Genomic DNA, 8,750 nt, shown 5'->3' on the forward strand with positions numbered 1-8,750 from the left:
CTCCAAAAACAGAAAAAGATAGGACAAAAACAGAGCAAGCAGGGAGGGCAGGGAGGGAGCAGAAGAAAAAAGCATCCTCCTTCAATGAGAGTAACCTCCCCTTCTCGAGCAATCATTTTCCACTGATTATATCAGTATACATCCTGTCACGCACCTCTATGGGAACATGAAGGAGGGAGGATGCAAGGCCTCATTGAACAACAGACACAGAGTCAGCTGGCCTTGTGGCATTTCCCCTTGCTGGGCCTTTTTCTTTGGCTTTGTGTTGATCTACTTTACTCCAGTAGATTTTAACACCAGCACAATCTTTTTCAACCTGGGATTCCCCTTTTACTAATTGATCCATGGTGGTGACTGTAACACGAAGACAGCCTGCTATCTTTGGATTGCAGTTGCTTAAAATCCTCCTCACAGGAACTTCCGGTTATGGCTACCCACGAGTTCATCATGCTTAACTCTGTTCCATAAAAATCCTGAATAAATATGGGTATAGACAACTAACTATTTCTTGAAGCGGACCTAATTGATCCAGACAATTACTAAGGGTAGCATGTAGAGGAAGTATTGGGGATGACTGCTGATCTGACATTTGTGGTTTTACGTACTTTTATTGTTGTTTTTATTGTTATGTCCTTTTTATTGTTGTACTGCAGTTTTTGGCCCCTGCTTCCTGGATAAATTTCTCCTACGGGAGACTAATAAACTGTCTGTCTGTCTGTCTCTCTCTCTCTCTCTCACTCACCTGGAATCAACAATGCCAAGTAAGCAGAATAAGGATAAGATACAGATGCTGGCACAAGCAAAGTTAACTAACTTTGGGATGCAGAGCATAGAGCATGAGACTAATGAGGAAGCTAATGCTAGCTAACAGCAACGCAGAATTTCCAGGACATGGTAAAGCTGAATTGACTGATGCCAAAGACGAAATTCTAACTACAATAAAGAGCTTGAAAATTACTTTTCGACCCGACTGGATGCCATCATGGAGAAGAAGAAAAAACTGGCTGACTGCATCGAAATAATCACACAGGCGGAGGTACAGGTATCGGCAGTTGAAGATGAGCATTCTGAGTTATGGGAACTAGTACAAAGTTTGAAAGGAATGAATAAAATGTTGGAAGATAAAGTGATAGACATGGAGACAACATCCTGGCTACATAATTTGAGGCTGGCGGGATTGCCAGAGGGTGCTGAAGGACAGGAACCCTGCTCCTTTCTAGAGCAGTGCATACTGGAGGCATTCGAGGTGGCCCCTCTGCAGAGCCCTATAGTGATGGAGTGATGGACCAAAAATAGGAGGCGGAGCCCCGCCGAGAGCTTTAATTATGAAGTTCCTGAACTACAAGTAGATGGTGGTTATAGAAGCAGCAAAAACAAAGAAGGACATCCTCTACAAAAAAATTCAGGTGCAGTTCTACAATGATCTTGCCACTGAAGTCCATAAGCAGCGGAGAGGTTATGTCGCAGTGCGGCAACAGGTCCAAAAGATGGGTCGCAAACACGGCATAATACACCTTGCTAAACTTCTAACAACTCAGGGATCAAACGCATACACTTGCACAACCCCATGGATGTGCAAGAGTAAGAGTGTTTAGGTTTAAGTTGTAGAATCCCACTTGATTTATATGTATCAGTGCAATGGGGAAATAGCGCCCCCCTCTCTGTGTGGCTGGGTATATGTTGCTGGCTCCTGTACTTGTGCAGACAATGTGCTGAGTGAAGCTGAGTCGTTGCACTGACTCGAACCCCGATATGTTCTCATTCAGGAAATAAACTGCCTGATCACCCAGAAACTCCCCGTCTTCATTCAAAAACTACACAACGCAGAGTTGAAGGGTTACTTGGGCCGGCCTGGTACAGTGGAGTGAAACAGAACCCGGTTACACAAGCATTTATAAACAAGATTAAAGGGTAACCAATAAGTGTAGGTGGGTGATTTAAAAGCTAAATAATACTGAATGTTTACTTTAGATCAGTGGTCCCCAACCTTTTTACCACCACGGACTGGTCAAGGCTTGGCAATCTTACTGCGGACTGGGGGGAAACTGATCCTCCTGTACTGTGAGGTGTATCATGACTGATCTGGTCCAGTCGGTAGAACACTGGGACCGCTCTAATCTAAGATCGAGCATATCGACATTGTTTTGGCCAAACTTTCGCAGCCTGTGGGGATTTCCCTGACAGGGAGAGAGAGGCAGCCTGTTAAATGTGACAGGTAGCCAATCAGACAGCGCGGTGAGAATGAAGGGGAATCCCAAACGTCGCACAACTGAGAGCCTGTTTAATGCAGCAAATAGAGCAACTGCTCACACCATCATTTATCCAAAGCCTTTTTTTTTGTTACCTCTTTTATCGCTTAAAATGAGTCCACAAACTATTGCTTCAGCATCGTCATCCGTGTTTGTTTATTCTAAATTCACATAAGGTATGTTGGGGATTTTACGAGATTTCCTTCTGTAATTGGGATGTTCGTGACTGGAATCAGTTCATGTGGGGTGTGTTGCTCCTGCCGTGTGACTGGACACAAGAACCGATCGAACCCCTTGTACATCAGCTTGTGTGTCACAGAGGTTTGGAAAATCAACCGACAATTCTTAAATCATGCCGTGTGAACCAGATTTAAGACTCATAAGCTCTACTCCTCTCCTCTCAACCCTAATGCTCTCCGACTCTGGTCGCTATGGTAACGTTTACATATCCCTTCAAAATAAGATAGATGCGCCACAAAAATTAACATGCAATAACGACTAATGGGAGCCCTGAGCTTGTTTCTCTGCAGCGAGACAGTTCCATCTGGGAGTGATGGGAGACAATGACACCCGAGGTGTGTTGCTTAAGCACAGGATGCTTGGTCTCGACGTGGCGAAGCAGTTTGAAGGCTTCATTGCCTCATTATCGTACCGGTCACCGCATATAATGCATGTAATGCATTATGCTGCGTTGCTGAGTGTCGCTGCAAATCAGTCGAGAAATGACCGCAGCTGCTGCGCTCCAGACCGTAATATGGAGAATCTCCCCACTGGACTAGAACCGAACCGAATCACACATTAACAGCAAACAAAAAGGCAGGTGCTCCAGGACAAAAAAATGAAAGAAAACAGAAGGTTAAAATAATAGCAAATATTGTAAATGTGATAGGAGTTCATTTCTAATGCATTCCAGATGCAAAAAGGTTTTTAAATCTCTCATTACAGAAGTTTCATAATTCAGCTAAAGGTTTCACAAATCACAAACTAGGTTTCAAAAATTCTGCCATTGGCGTAGAATAATCTGCTCCAGATCTGAAGTGTCGATGTATGTTTATTTTTAAAGCACAACAAATGATTTCTTAACACCCATGCCTAGGTGGGTCCCATATGGGGAAAAGGAAGGGAGACCTGATGGGCCCCATATGGGTTTGTCCACGGGTTCCATGGTGGCCCCACATGGGTTTGCCCATGTAGGGCCACAGCCTACGTGGGCCCTACATGGGCACTAAATGGGCAAACCCATGTGGGCCCACCGCCATGTCGGGCCCATGTTGGCTGTGGCCCTACATGGGCAAACCCATGTGGGGCCGCCGTTGTTCAGCAATTGTACTGTTCAAAAAAAAAAATCTGAACAGAAAATGTTCAGCAAATACATCTGAACCTCCGTTATAATCTCCCTTTAGCCATTTCCCAAGTCAGAAGCTACAATCGGAAGTCAACTTAAGCTACGATCCAGTCAGTCAGGAAGGCCGCCACAGCTAGAGGACCAGCCTGACATCTCCTTCTGTGCAGTCCCGTTCTGTTTAGGATCCTGCTCAGAGTATGTATGCTATTAATGGTTTTAACCACAATGCAAAGCAGCATCCGTATCTCCACATGTTGTAGACCAAACATGAAAGGAAACCTGACCAATTCATGTTAGCCACTGTACTAGCCTAGCATAATACTGTCACTTCCTGGACATAAAATTATCACGTTTATACAAGATACGTATCACGTTATAACGTGATAGTGTAACCCAGCTGTATTTTATTTGTTTGTTCTGTGTTATTTGCTTTTCTGTATTGTTTGTATCTTATGGGTAGTGTCCCTTTAAGAGCAAAGCACGACATCACTTTACGGCAGCGTTCCGACTGCAGTTACTAGGGAAACTCCCGGGCTTTAGAGTTTCAGAGCTGCTGCGGAGTAGAGACATGCCAGTCTCTGCCGTCCTTCTGCATAGCGCTTGACTTCTTTATGCCTGATATATGATGTTTTCCTGCTAGGTGAGCATTACTGGAGATTTGTAATGTCGTATGTGCTCTTAATTTTATGTACCAAGTCGTCGCTAATTCTGTAATGTTTTAGAAACCAAACTCCTGTTTTACCGTGGGTATTGTGAGTTAAAATGACTGTCGAGTTTGTCGTGTTAAGTGACATATTTCATTTTCATCTATGTTCATGAGGTCCTTATTATTTTATGGAGTTATATTCCTGATAAAGAATCTTACGTGCTGTTTTAAAATGGAGCACACCGCTCTTGGTTACTAGGGAAACTCCCGGGCTTTAGAGTTTCAGAGCTGCTGCGGAGTAGAGACATGCCAGTCTCTGCCGTCCTTCTGCATAGCGCTTGACTTCTTTATGCCTGATATATGATGTTTTCCTGCTAGAAAGGGACACTGGGAAGGTGCTCCTGTGCCTGCGGAGGAAGAGAGAGAGGCCGCGGAGTTTCTGTGTCTGTGGACATCGGCTGCCGTCGTCATTCTGGGTCGCCATCCCAGCCAGGACAACCTCTTTCATCGTTTTGTACGAATCAGACACACACACAAATATAGAGCTCTATATGAACTTTTTTTTTTTGCTGGCCAGCTACTTTTAATTAATTTTTTTTCTTTTTACCAAGGACCCTGAAAGGATTCTTTATAATCGAAGTATTTTTTTTTTCTCTTTGTGGGTTTTTCCAGGAAAACTGTATGACAGTGTTGAGACGAAGTTGGATGTGTTTCAGTCCAGTAACTTGTAATAAACATAACTGGTTGATAGTAAACTGCTATCTGAACCCGAGTAGATTCTGTTCTTTGGTTACAATAGCGCTCAAATTTTTTTTCCCTGCGTGATAGCATACATACTCTCACCCATAGACATAAATACGTAGACACCTCATGGGGCGGGTCGGCCCATTGCTGCGATACGTAACAGCGTCCGCCATATTGAATGTGGAATATGTGCCAGTAAGCTAATACAGGTAAATTGACCGAACTTTACAAAGTGCCGTTCTACAAAGTATTTTAAGTTAATACCTGTCATTGACACATTTTCTCACACACATTAATACATTTGGCAATCAAAGAAATGACTAAAGACAGAGTTTCTAACTTTTGATGTGATTGTTTTGGGGCATTTCTGAATAAAGAGCACAATGTTTTTATTTGATAGAAATGATTCTGATAATTTTTATAATGACATTGATGAACAGACACACTTTTACAGTGTTTTATTGAAGAATATATTTACATAATTCCATAATTTAATGTATATTTAACGTTTCAAGACAAACAAATAATTTTCTTGTATTTATTTTTTATACATTGAGAAATGTCTTTTGATTTATGAATCAGTCATTGTCAAACATTAAACTACATATTTTTCTTACTTTTTTCCAGATAAAAAATATTTATTACAGTATACATCAACTCTGCTATTGACAGCAAAGAGAGAAAATAATTCTAACAGAGTAAATTATTTTTATTTCATTACATAAGCTGTATTAATACACTAATATTCAGATTGAGATATATTATAATACACAAAAAGTTAAAAAATAAAACATTTATTTATTATAGTGGGAACACTGGCCACAGGGCTTCAGTCTGCTGGTCACACTGGGAGAACTCAATGACTTCTGAGACGTCCTGGTTCACAGGCTGAAGCCTGTGTTCACACAAAACCAGTGTGAACCAGTGTTCACACAAAAGTGTAATAGAAAATACATATATGTTTCCTTCACATTCAGAAAGACATTTTCAGCATGTTTGGCTCTGACTCGTAGCATCTTTATAGCTAAATCCCGACATGGTGAAGCTGAGCTGGAAACAGACTGAAGAACAGCAGCTCCAGCTCTGATCCTGACTGATCTTTCCTCACTAAATCCTCTGGTTTTTAATGAACTTCTCCTCTAACAGCGGTTTCTCATCACCTCTCTCTCATTGGAAAACACAGTGTGAAAACGTTAGCTGGTATGCTAACAATCAGCGGTTACTTCGGGCCAATTAAGCTACATAGGAAATATTTCTGGGTTGTTTAGAAGCGAATTTCTAGCTCCAAAGTCAAGTAATTCTGATCTTTCATCCTTACCTGTGGAAGGTAATGGCAATGAATCCAATTTGTTTCGTAAAACAGTTGAAACAAGTTCACACAGCACAGGAGCTCCGATCGCCCTGCTGCCACATAGAAGATGGCGGACGCTGTTACATACGACTCAGCCATAGACATAATATAAGGATAGACCCTCATGGACNGACTAGACGATTATTCCAAAAACTTTCAGCATAAGAAGATGGTTTCAGCCGTCTAGCATGAGATAAAACAATAGAAATCAGCCTTGAATGGGACAATATCACACCTCACCAATAGATACTGTTAGGTTTTTCGTGGAAGAGCTGTCCTCACCAAAAATGTTTTGTTTTTTTTGTTTGTTTTAATCTTTAATGTACTTGACATTTATTCACTTTGCATTTCCATGTTATTACACCAAATCATTTGACTCATTTCTTTGCATCTGTAAATGATTTTGGCTCTTACCAGCTTCTGGAATTGATTTTATGTCAATAATCACATTAGAAATAAATTTATAAAAAAAAGTCATACTTTAATTGTTCGAATACTCAAATATTCAAAACTATTATCCTGTCCTTCCATGTGTGTTTGAACAAGAATTTCTACCAAAAAAGTATTTGTTTAAAATTTTCATGATGTTTTGTAGTATCAACATTTCTCAACTCGACTCATAAATACAGCATTGAAATCCAATATTTTATTTTAAACATACAAATGTAAGTTTTATTCATTTTGTCCAGAGCATAAAAGCCACATGCTGTGCTTCTTTTTAAACAGCGATACAGCCGTGTTACGTCGTCGTCGACCGCTGGAATAGTTCGTTCAGGCTGAAGATTGGCTGAGAGTGTGAACGTGTGTCTGAACTTGCTGAGCGAGTGTGAGAGGAAGGATGGATAAAGGGAATGGTGCAGATAATAGGTGGCTCTATCTGCAGGTGAGAGACGAGGAGGTGCAGAGGGAAGTGAAAGAGGATAGATGGATGGACTGGAGCAGCAGGATAAGTGTAGATAATGGCCAGACATAATATCCGGCAGACAGAATAGAGAAGAGTGACAGAGAGGGGGAAGAAGAGAGAGAGAGCAGGTTGGGTGAAGCACATCATGGAGGGAACCAGGGGTGAATGAAAAGGAAAGAAGGCCCATGTAGCGATGAAGATGACAGACATCAGAACGAATTGGGACATGTGCTTGAGACCTGCGGTGGGGATAGATAATCAGAATTTACATCAGAGATGTTGCATTCATGAGCACAGGAGAGCAGAAATCAAAACTTGCGAGAACTACGCTAACTTGGTCTAAAGAGTGGATAGAAGACGCTTTTTCAGTCATTGGCTCTGACGTTTGAAATGTTGAAACTCAGATAAATGTTGCGCACATGTTGATCAGATTACAAAATGAAAAGGGAGATCAGTTATATAATAAGACACTTGAACAAGTTTACAGTTCCCTCTGATAGCCTTTCTTGGCTTATTTCTAAGAAAATAAAAAATCAAGGACAAGAAAAACAACATAAAGCTATTGATATTCTACCTGTAAATGACGGGAGAAAACAAATAAATCCAAGCAAACTGTTGTTCCGATGCACCTCAGTCAAGACCACAGACCGAAAATCTTGCCTGCAAGTTAATAATACTTTAGGTCAGACTATGACTTTCATCACAAGAAAAGATTGCTCAAACATGTATATGTAGTGCCAAACACAAAGAGCTTCTGTTCAAAATCAGGTTATTTTGTCAGAGATGAAACAATGAAACTGTACAACGCTCACACACTCTGGCCTCGGCGTGTCGTCGCTCTGGAGTTCGATCAGCTCCATTCGCAGGTTCAAAGGTGCTCTTTCCACATCGATGGCGAACCGATTACCGAGAAGTTGAAACCTAATTTTCTGGCCGTTAAAGTCTGCAAATCGCAGAGTGAGCTCGGCGCTAAGTGTTTTCCATTTTTCAGCAACATATGAGCTGACAAAGAGGTAAAAGTTTGGTCTGTCATGGATTGGCCACATGGAAGGAAACTGCAGTATTTCTAAGCATCTGCAGCTCTGCATCTCCCTCAAGTGTTTCTCAGTGGACATTCAGAGGCAGCAGGGAGCCATCAATCAGCTTGTGATTTTCTGCTTTTGGGTGTGACAGTATAATGTATTTCTTGTGTGTTGCGTTTTAAAATATTTCAGCCTAGTTTCACACTTGCATAATGATGTACATTTGCATGTGTTGCTTAAGTTGTGCATCCTGTCCAGGTTATTTCCATTCGGTGCACAAGCCGCAGCTTGGGCTTGTTGTTCAGTCTCCTTTGGGGCTTTGTCATATGTTCACCCGGAACTTTCCGGAAGCCACAGATTTACTGTTTTGCTTTTCTTGAACTTATTAATAAACATTAAGTTAGTAATTAGCATTAAGACGACAGAGCTGGTGATTTTAAAAAGATTTAGAACGATCAATCTCTGCATTTTGATACATCAGCAAATAGA

General features: G+C 41.3%; 1 long non-coding RNA gene across 1 annotated transcript; it reads left to right on the top strand.

The window, feature by feature from the left end:
• The first annotated feature begins 3,585 nt into the window (after positions 1-3,585).
• On the top strand, positions 3,586-5,007 carry LOC106960183 (uncharacterized). The gene is made up of 2 exons (XR_001427519.1): positions 3,586-4,234; positions 4,619-5,007. It is a non-coding gene; the product is annotated as an uncharacterized LOC106960183 (long non-coding RNA).
• The last annotated feature ends 3,743 nt before the right edge of the window (positions 5,008-8,750 follow it).

Source organism: Poecilia latipinna, unplaced genomic scaffold (genome assembly GCF_001443285.1).
Source record: "Poecilia latipinna isolate Pla-1442-1.1 unplaced genomic scaffold, P_latipinna-1.0 Scaffold1163, whole genome shotgun sequence".
Classification (NCBI taxonomy): Eukaryota; Metazoa; Chordata; class Actinopteri; order Cyprinodontiformes; family Poeciliidae; genus Poecilia; species Poecilia latipinna.